This window comes from Narcine bancroftii, chromosome 7 (genome assembly GCF_036971445.1).
Source record: "Narcine bancroftii isolate sNarBan1 chromosome 7, sNarBan1.hap1, whole genome shotgun sequence".
In the NCBI taxonomy this organism is placed as follows: Eukaryota; Metazoa; Chordata; class Chondrichthyes; order Torpediniformes; family Narcinidae; genus Narcine; species Narcine bancroftii.
In genome coordinates this window covers 166,173,672-166,187,228 of record NC_091475.1, presented here as the reverse complement: position 1 = coordinate 166,187,228, position 13,557 = coordinate 166,173,672, and the positions used below count along the sequence as shown (strand labels likewise).

Here is a 13,557-nt window from a genome sequence, read left to right as displayed (position 1 = left end):
ACATCACTGGCACAACTGTCATTTAATATCAATTCTTAACTATCCCTAAGGGTTGATATTGGGTAATCTTGAAATACGTCAGTTTATATGGTGAAAAATGCAGTTAGATCGAAGTTCTAGGACCTGACTTAAAGATTATAAAGGAATGACAATATATGTTCAAGAGTTAGTAGAAGCAATGTTTCCATGTTTCTGCTGTCATGTCTTCCAGGGTGATGAAGATTGAAAGTTTGGGCAACTCTAAAGAATGAGCCTTCATAAATTGTTATTGTGTCTTCTGTAATTAGAACAAATTGGAGTCTTGGACTACTGATTTTGTAAGTGGGGGATGCTTAATTTTGTGAATGTGATGCTGATCAAGCAAATTGCTTTGCACTGAATGTTACTGAGATTGATGCCTGCTGTTGCAGATGCATGCATCAAGCAAGTGCAATATAATCAATTATACTTAATATTGACAAGATCTAATGGTGGGGGCTGGGGCATTATTTTTTGCTTTTGAAGCAGCAAGTAATTAATAAGAACTTGCTATACATCTAGGTTGAACAGTATGGTGTGGCAGCATTTTGAGTCGCCTGAAAGCAAAATACTTCTCTGGAAAGAATGGCAAAGAGGGTGCTTCAAAGTGTCACAAAGATTAGTGTTGGGACCATTTTGTTTAATTCATTTTTCAAGAATATGGGCAGCATTGAGAAGGTGGTGATAGCTGAATGGCTTACAAGGCCTTTCTTGGAAGAGTCAACCACATTGGTAGGCCTGCCTTGGAGTCACATTAAGACCATAATGTGGCAGATGTTTTCTTCTGAAACAGATTTTTTTTTGTTGCTAAAATAAAAACACAAAGCTGGAGAAACTCAGCGGGTCAGACAGTGTATTTTTTTTTACAGTTTAGCAAAGATAAAGATACATAACCAACATTTTGGGCTTGAGGTCTTCATCAAGTTTCTCCAGCATTCAAATGGAGAGGGGAGATGTGGTTGTCCGACAAGGGATAAAGGACAACTCAGGAGGGGAAGGGGAGATTGGGGATAAATAAGATAGAAATAGGAGAATAAGGAAAATGTTAGATGTTGTAGGAATGTTGTCTTATAAAGAGTTGAAAATAAGAAAACAGAAATGGAAAAGGAGGAAAGGTAATGATGGAAAAACGGAAAGAGAAGATAAACAAAATATAAAAGGGCTACGCTGAACTATATGTCTTTAAATATTAATGGAATACATAACCAAATTAAAAGGAAGAAACTACCAAATTTAAATGAATAAATGTATTCCATTAAAAAAAAATAACATATTGGTTAAGAAATAAGATTGAAATATTCGAACAAGTATAGGAGCCTTACATTAAATACAATAGCGAAAACCTACCGGGGACAAACAGTACCTAAGTTGATGGAAGGAGAAGGAAAGAAAAGAATGGACTCAGTAGAATTTCTGGTGTAATTTTGTTGAATGACAACATTGTCTGACTGGCTTAATGCAACCTAGATTGTATACCTAAAATGGATGAGAGGGGGGGGTGGGGGGGTGGTTTGGGAGGAAAGGGTGGGGGAGAAAAAGTCACTGTATATGTGTGAAAAAGAAATAGTGTATATCATGGCTAATGTGATTTATGGTGTGAAAAAAAAAAAAATTAAAAAAAAAAAAAAGTTTCTCCAGCATTGTGTTTTCACTTCAACCACAGAGTCTGCAGACTTTTGTGTTTTACTCCTTAGCTTTTATAATAATTTTTACCAAGAAGAGTTGTTAAAAATTCCAGACTGTTAACTAAAATTAAATTCCACAGCTAGTATGATGGAATTTGACTATGAATTTCTGGATTATTATTCCAGATGTTGGGATTGCTGGTCAGATAATTTACATTGCTTCTCCAACACTATTCACCAATTAATTTAATGATTTAAACTTTGGAATCAGAAACATAATTTGTAAATTTGTGAATGAAACAAAATTGAAGAGATGATCAATGTGAGGAATGTCTGCAACAAATTTAACATGGATGATGGGTGAGATTACCCAAATGGATGACCACATATTTATTCATAGACCATAAACATAGAACAGTACTGCACAGGAACAGGTCCTTTGGCCCATTTGTCTGTGCTGAATATGACAACCAAATAAAATTATATATTTGATGCTTTGAGCTGATTATATAGCCCCCCAACCCCTTCATATTCATGTTCTTGAATGATCCTATTCTCTCTCTTATTTTTGATGTGTATAAAATTCCTTGATATTTCCTATAATCTTGCATGTCCTGGACTGTTCATGGTCTGTTCTGTCCTTTTGAGCTCTTCCCTTCAATATATTCCTTCAGGGCCCTATCTGAATGTAGTTTCCTGAACCTTTTTCTTCTTGATTAAGTTCATAACCTTTCTTGACATCAAACGTTCTTCCACCTTTCCATCCTTATCCTTCCTTTGCAATGGAATACGTTGGTCCTGGACTCCCAATTAGTTTGCTCCTTAAAGAACTGCCACATGTCAGTTGTGGGCTCCCAATTAACTCTTCCATGGTTCCTGTGTAATCATGTTATAATTTTCCTTGTCCAGAACTATCTTGAAAGTTTAAGTGATCATTATACCCAAAATGTTTCCCACTGAACTCTGATCACCTGGCAGAGCTCATTTACTAATGCAAAAACAAGTAAAGCCCCCATCATGGTTAGGCTATTGTGATAGAGTATTTTGAGGTGGTTTGGGAGGAATTGCTGGAGCAGCTTGCACACACACATTTTAAAACACAGGATATTTGCAGCAAAGGTGCTGAATACAGCTGGTCTGGGAGAGCATATGATCTTTGCAGGCAGAGACAGAAGAGTTTGGCTCTCAGAGAGGGAGGGAGTGAAACAGAGAGGAGAGACACAGAAATCAGTTCCAGAAGGACAAAGCTGGCAAACATTTGGAAGGCTGTCTGGTCAAAGGAGAAGACTAACTGTCTGAGGTGACTGAAAGAAAGAGAACCATCTGGAGAACCCTGAAGGGGCCAAGTTTCATCAGCAAGACTGATTGGAAAAGAATCAGGTGCGGATGTCCTGGAAAAGGAATCTCTCTCTGAAAACCAGCAAGAACCCTCCTGAGTGGGTGAACTTTGGTTCATGCTAACTTCTGTGCACAGTCCAAGAATTGCCTGCAACCAGTGATCCAAATAACTTTTCTAATCTTAAATATACATTACACACACCTGCGCTTAGTATTAGAGAGGGGATTAAGTAGGTTAGGTAGGTTAAGTAATAAGTTAAAGTTCAATTCTGTTTTCTTGTTCAATTATAATTAAAAACTACTTTTGTTTAAGTAACCCTGTGTTGTGGTGCATATCTATTGCTGCTGGTTTTTGGGGTCCTCTGAACTCGTAACACTATCTACGTGCTATGTACTCCTGGATGCACAACAAATTATTTCACATTTAAACCTCTGGCACTTATGACATCCAAGTCAATATTGGGGAAATTGAAGTTTCCAACTCTGAGGATCCTGTTGCTTTTGTATTCCATCTCCTGACTCCACATCTGTTCCTCTTCCACCCAGTGGTTATTGGGGGGGGGGGGGGGAAATAGTATAGCCCCTATCAGAGTGATTGCAGCTTTCTGATCTCTACCCACTACTCATGGATTATTTGAGCTATAAGATTCATCCGTCTCTATCTAACCAAATGACTTGCTGATCTCCCAACTTTATTCACAAGCTGGATCTCTGGTGAAATGTTTCTATATGTTGACCAGCAGTGTTTGGTGATACCATGACTGGTGATTGATAGGGAGTTACTTGAAGATGTTTCTTGTCTACATTATACTTTTGGATTTACGTGGCTTCATATGCATCCTGCAATTCAAATAATGAAATAGCTAGGAAATGTCATGAAAATTTTTGGAAGGAAAAGTTAATTTTAAAATTATTTTAAAAATCTTTCCACCTTTTTTTTTAACCCTCTTTAAAAATGATTCAGCCTCATCTTCCTTACATTATTCCTTTCTTGAATTCCTCTTCCTAAATTTCCCTTCCTTCAATCTCAGAAATATCCCTCTTCAATGCCCTCACCTCCTCACACCAGACTCATCTCCTGTTATACACCATCCCCATCCAGAGCAATTTCCAATGCCAGAGTCCAATTTCCTTCCTAGGGTCTCACTCAGTCAGAGACTTCTTACTTCTCAATTATCATAGCATTCCATAATGTTGGTAGACCTAGATTGTTGAAAGGGAGGCTCTAGGCCAATGTAAATGTTGGGACATTAAGTCCTGAGCTTCGTGGCAAGAGGTACATGATTTGTCTAACTGCTGGTTTACTATCAGAGTATCTTGCTCAGTCATGAACTTGCAGAATGGGCATATAACTTCCAATTGAATTTCAGTGCAGGTGACTAGGAGATCTTTGATAGCAATACATGGAAGCTGGATATTACATTATAGAATCTAAATGGGGCAAAAGAATCAAGAAATAAAACAGAAATTGGTGTGGTGAGTTAAATAGCCTTGGGGAAAAAATGTTTGGATTTATTCCTAAAGGATTAGAATAGAAAAATCAAAAAGTTTAAGGATTGAATATGATTAACTTCCACTCCCATTTAGTGGGTTCTGAGGAACCTAATGAGACCACTATGGGAATTGCAGTCTTGTAATTAAATGGGGTGAAAGTGGCTGATGGTGCAGGGGTGTGTTGTTCGTGAAGCCCATGGATAGGCCTTTGTGTGTTTCTTATGTAAGACCCTCATTTTTTTTTCTCCATTTTGTGTAGTCGTTGGTCAGAGCTCCCCAAGAATCAGTAGAGATATTGAATTTCTTCAAGAAGCTTTGTCTGCCTTTATCCTTTCCATGATAAAACCTCAAGTAGAATGTTTCAAGAATTGTCAGACATGGGAACCATTGTCATGTCAAGTGTAGGTAATTGAGTGCAACTTGAGCCTCAGTACTGTTATCTTTAGAGAGGACAGTGACGTTGGTTTGCTTGACCTTCCAATGAATATGGTTGTTACATTAGCTGATAGTCAGACCCCCTTTTGAGAAGTACAAGGAAGATTATTCTGGAGGATTTAAAGTTATGAAGAGAGGTGAAATAAATTGTTTAATTTTTTTTGGAAGAAGACCGTGAGCTAACTTAATTGAAATTTTCAAAAATATAAAAGAGATTGACAAAACTGACAAGCAACTTTTTAACATCGATTCTAAGAAACATAGACTAAAATAAATAGAAGTGAGAAAGAAACTCAAGTGGAAAGTACTCCATAGAATCATTAACTGGTTCAGAGAATAAATGACCAGGTTTGACCAATGAAGTACCCATACTAAATAGTGAAGCAATTTGAAAACTGAATAGGTAATGGTAAAATCAATCATACGGAAATTAAATACTCAGTTTTTTAACTGTTCTCTATCCAGAAAGTAAAATAGTTAAACTAAAAGAAAAAGAATAAAACTTAAATGAACCATCACCTTTACGAATCCTGTGTTTCTTCTAAGATGATATAATTGGAAGCAGATCAATAACCCTAAGTATACATTGGCCATTTTCTTTAAAACAATGAAGCACCAGGTTTTAACAAAGAAAATAAGATCCCAGAGTTTATCAGATCATTTATAAAACTTATTGGGCTGAAAAAACTTATGTTCAAAATCTAGGAGGTCATGTGCCCCAAGGAACACTAACAGATTTGACCTGTAATAATTTCCAAGCTTGAGTTCTAAAAAAAATGGTGGCATTTCTTTAACTGCAATAATGGCAGCCCTGCTGCTGGTGGAGACTTGGGAGAGTGGGGAGAAGAGCCACAGCACTGCTTCACAGGATCCTACTGCCTGGTCCTAATGCCAATGTCTCTGTAGAGGCTTTAAACATTTTTTTATAAATCCTGCAAACACAAAGTCTGTCCAAGATGGTGGCACCTGTGCTGGGCAGCTTAGCATGAGGATTTGCAGACTCAGGGAGAGCTGCAGATCATTGCGTGGGACCAGAAATGGGGAGAACAGCCCCACATTGAGAAGGAGAACATGGGAGATGATCCTGCAGGGAAGGTGATCAAAGTAGCAAATCAGCAACAGACTTAGTGGCTGAAGGAGCCATAAAGGCTGCGGGCTTTTGGATTCTTGTAGTCAAGAGACTCGACACACACAGGCTGCGGCTGATGGAGATTGGATCAAGGGAGCCCTGTTTCAGAATTGCACTTCAAAATGGAGTTAAAAGCAAGAAGGGCTCCCGAAGGGCCTTGGCACTGAAGGCTTCCTGAATGTGTCGATGGTTTGGATCTGGAGCTCGGGTTGCTGATGGTTTGAACTGGAGTCTGTGCAGCTGCAGAGGTTGTGGGAACGCTGAGGATGAATCCATGGACACTCAGTGTCTCTGAAGGGATTCTCTTTTGCTTCTCATTCTCCTATTTTTCGGGACACCAGGCAATGCTCATGGCAATTCTTTGTTTGCTTTATGGCAGACAAACGTTGAAATATATCATGTATATTACATTTTTAATGTGTTATTAAATAAATAACAATAAAAGGAATCTTTGAACCTTTACAAGCTGAGAAACTGACGAAGCAAAAATTGGGTATAATCAGGCAGGAGTAATGGAGTAGTATAAGTTCGAACATACATGAATATGGGTGAAGGAGAAAGCTTAAACCTGATATGAAAATTATTAAGAAGAAATTGAGCAGCAAATTTGGCAAGAAATTTCTGTGGTTGATATGCAAAACAAGAAGAGGAGTTTTAGAAATATTTGATCATGTTGCTGAGCTTTATTCTATTTTGAATGCTTTAGAAACATTATAGACTAAGATAAATAAAAATTGAGTGAAAGTGTCCCCTGGAAGTACTTTGAGTGATTTGATTGTGCTTCTGTTCTCTTGATGGCTGTTTTAGGTGAACAACTTTTACATTTCTGTTCCGTGGCATTTTTGTAATGGATGATTTGCATTCTAGATGTAGATAGATAGTTGTTGATTTGTTACTTTATTGTGTGAATAAAACTATTTGTTTTGGACACTGTAACAGGTAAAGAAACCAATAGATCCATGATGTGGGGTATATATTTTAGCAAAGCAGAGTAAAGGCAGTTAACTGGCTTGAGTGTTCTAATCCAGATTTATATATTGGCTTTAGGTGTTATCTGATTTTTAAATTAAAATAAAAATATTCACACTATGAACCATATCAATCAAAATACATACAAACATTTCCCTCTTAAATATACACAGTGGCATTTTCTCCCCTTTTTCCCCCCCTACCTTCCCTCCCTCCTTCCCACCCCCCTCCAAACCCATTAAATGTTCAACATACACAATACAATAAAACCCTTAAACAATGTCATCACACATTGAAAATAAACAAGAAAATTGTGTCATCTACTTTTACACACTGGATCAGGTCATTTTGTCTTCTTATCATTGTATAATTTTAGGGGGTGGAGGTCCAAGGCAAACCCTCTCTGTTGTGTTCCATGTACGGTTCCCAAATTTGTTCAAATAATGTGACTTTATTTTTTAAATCATATGTTATTTTTTTCCAATGGAATACATTTATTCATTTCCATGTACCATTGCTGTACTCTCAGGCTCTCTTCTGATTTCCAAGATGACATTATACATTTTTTGCTACAGCTAAGGCTATCATAATGAATCTTTGCACTTCATCCAGTTTAAGGCCTAATTCTTTACTTCTTATATTACTTAGAAGAAAGATCTCTGGATTTTTTGGTATGTTGCTTTTTGTGTTTTATTTAATACCTGATTTAGATCTTCCCAAAACTTTTTCACTTTCTCACATGCCCAAATTGCATGTACTGTTGTTCCCGTTTCCTTCTTACAGCAAAAACATCTATCTGACAATGTTGGATCCCATTTATTTAACTTTTGGGGCATAATATATAGCCTGTGTAACCAATTATATTGTATCATGCCTAACCTCGTGTTTATTGTATTTCTCATAGTTCTGGAGCATAGCTTTTTCCATATTTCATTTTTTATCTTTATGTTTAAATCTTTTTCCCACTTTTGTTTGGGTTTATAGCTTATTTCATCATTTTCCTTATCTTGCAGCTTGATGTACATGTTTGTTATAAATCTTTTTATTATCGTTGTTTCTGAAATCACATATTCAAAGCTGCTTCCTTCTGGTAATCTCAGTCTGCTTCTCAATTTGTCCTTTAAGTAGGTTTTCAGTTGGTGGTATCCAAACATTGTACTATGAGTTATTCCATATTTGTATTTAATTTGTTCAAATGTTAATAAATTATTTCCCAAAAAACAATTTTCTATTCTTTTAATTCTTTTTCTCTCCCATTCTCTAAAGGAAAAGTTATCTATTGTGAAAGGGATTAGTTGATTTTGCATCAATAATAATAATTTTGGTCATTGGTAATTTGTTTTTTTCCTTTCTACGTGAATCTTCTTCCATATATTGAGTAAATAGTGCAGTACTGGTGAACTTTTACATTACACCAGTTTTTCATCCCACTTATAAAGTATATGTTCTGGTACCTTCTCCCCTATTTTATCTAGCTCTATCTTGGTCCAATCTGGTTTTTCCCTTGTTTGATAAAAATCTGATATTGTGCTGCTCTATAATAATTTTTAAAGTTTGTTAGCTGCAAACCACCTTGTTTGTTCCATTCTGTTAATTTATCTAGTGCTATCCTCGGTTTTCCCCCTTTCCATAAGAATTTTCTTATTAGTTCATTGTTATGAACTAATAAGACATTTCTCTGTTAAGGGAATTGATAACGATTGAAATAGGTATTGTATCCTTGGAAAGATATTCATTTTAATCCAATTTACCCTCCCTATCAATGTTAGTGGCAATTCTTTCCAATGTACTAAGTCATTCTGTAATTTCTTCATTAATGGCTGATAATTTAATTTGTATCGGATTGCTTGTGTTTGCCATTTAAATGGTGATTCTTTTTTAAACTCTGTGTAATCTGCATAATTCATTGGCATCGCTTCACTTTTATTTGCATTGATCTTGTACCCCGATATTTCTCCATATTCCTTCAATTTCTTATGAGGTTCTTTTATTGATATTTCTGGTTCTGTTAAGTATACTATGATGTCATCTGCAAATAAACTGATTTTATACCCCTTCTTCTTTATTTTTATCCCTTTTTTTATTTTCTGTTCTTATCGGTTCTGCCAATGGTTCTATTGCTAAAGTGAACAGTGAGGGAGATAGTGGACATACCTGCCTAGTTGACCAACTTAATTTAAATTGGTTCGATACATATCCATTTACTGTCACCTTCGCCAATGTTCCCTTATATAATGCTTTAATCCAATTAATATATTTTTCTGGAAGATTGAACCTCTAATACTTTGAATAAATAATTCCATTCTACCCTGTCAAAGGCTTTTTCTGTGTCTAAAGCAACAGCCACTGTTAGTATCTTATTTCCTTGTACTGCATGGATTAAATTAATGAACATTGTCCATTGTTCGTCTTTTCTTAATATATCCAGTTTGATCTTGTTTTACTATTTTTGGTACACAGTCGGCCAATCTGTTTGCTAATAGTTTTGCTATTATCTTATAATCTGTATTAAGTAGAGATATTGGTCTATATGATTTTGGTGTTAGTGGATCTTTCCCCGTCTTTGGTATTACTGTAATTATTGCTGTTTTACATGAATCTGGCAAGTTTTGTGTTTCTTCTATCTGGTTCATTATTTCCAGGAGAGGAGGAATTAATAACTCTTTAAATGTTTTATAGAATTCTATTGGGAGTCCATCCTCTCCAGGCATTTTATTGTTCAGCAGCTTTTTTAATATACCCTGGATTTCCTCTATTTCAAATGGTTTTATCAATTTGCTTTGCTCCTCTTCTTGCAATTTTGGTAGTTCAATTTGAGCTAAAAACTCATATATTTTGTCTTCTTTCCCTTCGTTCTCAGTTCAGTATAATTGTTCATAGAATTCCTTAAAGTTTTCATTAATCTCTGTTGGGTTATATGTAATTTGTTTGTCCTTTTTCCTTGATGCCAATACAGTTCTTTTAGCTTGTTCAGTTTGAAGTTGCCAGGCTAATATTTTGTGCGTTCTTTTTCTTCTAGCTCGTAATACTTCTGCTTTATTTTCATTATGTTCTTCTCCACCTTATATGTTTGTAATGTTTCGTATTTTTTTTGTCTGCCAATTCTCTTCTTTTTGTTGTATCTTCCCTTGTTGCTAGTTATTTTTCTGTACTTACTATCTCTCTTTCCAACTGTTCTATTTCCCGATTGTAGTCCTTTTTCATCTTAGTTACATAACTTATTTTTCTGCCCTCTAATGAAGGCTTTCATTGCATCCCATAATATAAATTTGTCTTTCACTGATTCTGTATTTATTTCGAAGTACATTTTAATTTGGCATTCAATAAATTCTTTAAATTCCTGTCTTTTAAGTAACATGGAGTTTAATCTCCATCTATATGTTCTTGGTGGGATGTCCTCCCATTCTAATGCTAATAACAGGGGTGAATGATCAGATAGCAATCTAGCTTTATATTCCGTTTTCCTAACTCTCCCTTGGATATGGGCAGACAACAGGAACATGTCAATCCTTGAGTATGTTTTATGTCTACTCAAATAATATAAGTATTCCTTCTCCCTTGGGTGCTGCCTCCTCCATATATCCAAAAGTTGCCTTTCCTGCATTGATTTAACCATAAATTTGGCCACTTTATTCTTTTTGCTAGTCTTTTGTCCAGTTTTATCCAACTTTGGGTCCAAATTAAGGTTAAAATCCCCTCCTATCAATATATTCCCTCTATATCTACAATCTTCAAAAAAATCTTGCATGAATTTTTGATCCTCTTCATTAGGTGCATATATATTGACCAAATTCCAGAATTTTGAATATATCTGACACTTTAGCATTACATACCTCCCTGCTGGATCTATTAGTTTCTCCTCTATTTTGATAGGTACATTTTTATTGATTAATATAGCTACACCTCTGGTTTTTGAATTATATTATGCTGCCGTTACGTGCCCTACCCAGTCTCTCCTTAATTTATTATGTTCCACTTCAGTTAGATGCTTTTCCTGCACGTGCTATTTTTTCTTTTTTCAGTAAATTTAATAGCCTCTTCCTTTTAATTTGTTTATGAATTCCATTAATATTTATAGACATATAGTTCAACATGGCCATCTCATACTCTTTTTACAGCTCATTTCTGCTTCCTCGCCACCACCTTTCCCCTTTTCCCCATTTTCATCTCTCAGTTTTTCCTTTTTGAACTCAATGTATGACAACACTTCTAAAACATAAAATACTTCAACAACTCCCACATCTAAAATTCCCTTAACCCCAGTGTCCCCCTTTCTCTGAGTTTCCCCTTGTCCCTTGCTGGCCAACCACAACTCCCCTCACTTTGCTGTGACTGTTATTCTCTCCCACCCAACGCCCTCCAGAAAAGACTTTTATCTTCACATTTAACAAAGCTCACCCTCTTTTCTTTTTTCCCTTCTCCCTTACTTCCCTTTTCTTTCCCTTCTTTAGTTCTTACTTATACATTATTTTTACATCTTTATATGTAGTTTGTTGTCGTTCTTCGTTCTTGTTACATTTTTTCATCTCTCCTTCTGTCCTTGAGGTGTTCTGCAAATTCTCGCACTTTCTCTGGATCCGAGAGCAGTCTGTTTTGCTCCCCTGGAATAAATATTTTAAGCACAGCTGGATATCTTAACATAAATTTATAGCCTTTTTTCCATAGGATCAATTTTGCTGTGTTAAACTCCTAAAGGAGTTCAAAACTTATGTCTGGGTATAAAATATTTTTTGACCCTTGTATTCCAATGTTTTTTTGTCTTCTTTAATTTTATTCCTTGCCCTCTCCAATATATTTTCTCTTGTGTATCTCAGAAATTCTACTAAAACAGATCTTGGATTTTGTTGTGACTGTGGTTTGCGCCCTTTCTATTTCCATTCCTTCCTGTATTTCTGGCATTCCCAGGACCTTTGGGATCCATTCTTTTATAAATTCTTTCATATTTTTGCCTTCTTCATCTTCTTTTAGGCCCACTACCTTTATGTTGTTTCACCTACTATAGTTTTCCATTATATCAATCTTCTGAGCTAACAACTCTTGTGACTCTTTAACTTTTTTGTCACTGTCTTCCAATTTTCTTCTTAAGTCATTCACTTCCATTTCTACAGCCATTTCTCGTTCTTCCACATTTTCTAATCTTTGCCCTATTTCTGTAATGACCAGCTCTATTCTACTCACTTTTTCTTCTGTACTTTTCATTTCACTAAATTCTAATGTCAACCATTCTTTTAATGCTTTCATTTGTTCTTGAAATTTTAAAAAATCTATATACTGTCCATCTATTTTACCTTCTATTCCTCTGTGCAGAGCTTGGTCTTCTTCTTCTGAGTCTGCACCTGTGTTTGTGTCTTCTACTTCTCTTCCTTGTATCTGTGTCTCTTCTGACTTTCTTGTTGAGCTGCTTGCCTCAGTTTGTTGGGTGTTTTTTGGCATAGCTTCTTGTTGTTGGTCCTCTACTTCTGGGCTAGTTATCTGTTGGGCTTCCTGTTGCTGCTTTCCTTTCTTATCACTCCCTTTCCTGTTGCTTTGCTCTTCGTCCAGCTGAGAGCCCTGCTGTCGGGTATCTCTCAGCTGGTCGTGCTGCCTAAGTTAATTCCACAGCTGGGCGCCCCTCCCGTTGGTGTTTTCCTTTTCCTTGGTGTGCACAGTTGCGCACTTCTGTTTGGCTCAGAGAGCCATTTTTGCAGTCCCGGGATCGGGAGGTCGTGACTCTGTGGGGTCGCCACTAGCCTCGGGGAGCGGGCTCCTCTCTCCACGGTGCCTCCCTGCCTCTTCATGCAGGTAAGGCCTTCTCCTTTCTCTTCCAGCGTCTTTTCTTCTTTTTTTCCCATTGTTTTTGCTTTTTCCTTCTTGGGTTCCATTTTCTTTCTTTTCTCCACACCTTTATCTTTTATTTGTTGTGTTTTGTGTTTCTTGAACTTTGTGTTTTCTTCACTTTATTTCTTCTTTTCTGGAGAGGGCTAGTATTCTCCTACCAGCCACTATTCCATCACGTGATGTCATCTGATTTGATTGCAAGTTTAATACCCACTTCACAGAGACCTGTCTGTTATTCCTTACTAGCAGAATATAATGATAGAAAATAGAAAAAATGAACATTTTGGATTTGAATTCTTTATTTATTTATTTATGACTTTTGACAGCTATTAGAAGAGAGAAAACACAAAGCATCTCCTGTTTACAGTTACCCAACCTCTTTGGTATTCATTAGCCACAGCATCTGTCTCTCTTGACACTATTGGACTTCAATTCTGACAGGTCATTTTCAGCAATATTTTCATATTTTGACAGAGCAGCCCATATTTAAAGGCTTGTGTCTCTGCTTCATTGAACAATGACGTGATGCTATCTGGTTGAAGATACTCCAAAATCTCTAAGTGTCTTGTAGCTTAAGTCTGGGAGTCACAAAACCCATATGTCACTTCAATGGCAATGTTTGTCTGTGCAGAATGGACAGACAGCTGCAAGATTGACTTTCATTAACATATTATAAATAAATTGCTGATCTATGACTGAATTAAAAATGCATCCACATTGCCTATTTCCCAT

The 13,557-nt window shown here is 36.3% G+C and overlaps 1 protein-coding gene and 1 long non-coding RNA gene across 4 annotated transcripts in view; one reads left to right on the top strand and one right to left on the bottom strand.

Moving 5' to 3' along the window:
* LOC138739328 (GRIP and coiled-coil domain-containing protein 2) overlaps positions 1 to 13,557 on the bottom strand; it is a 134,642-nt gene that overhangs the window by 98,012 nt on the left and 23,073 nt on the right. The gene's annotated exons all lie outside the window — the stretch shown is intronic.
* LOC138739332 (uncharacterized) overlaps positions 1 to 13,557 on the top strand; it is a 49,726-nt gene that overhangs the window by 26,227 nt on the left and 9,942 nt on the right. The window contains exon 3 of one of the 3 annotated variants that reach the window (XR_011342178.1): positions 212 to 317. The exons of 1 other annotated variant lie outside the window; for it this stretch is intronic. This is a non-coding gene — a long non-coding RNA (uncharacterized lncRNA). Of the gene's footprint in view, positions 1 to 211; positions 1,509 to 13,557 lie in introns of those variants that run through there. One more of the 3 variants, XR_011342177.1, reaches the window with a different exon arrangement.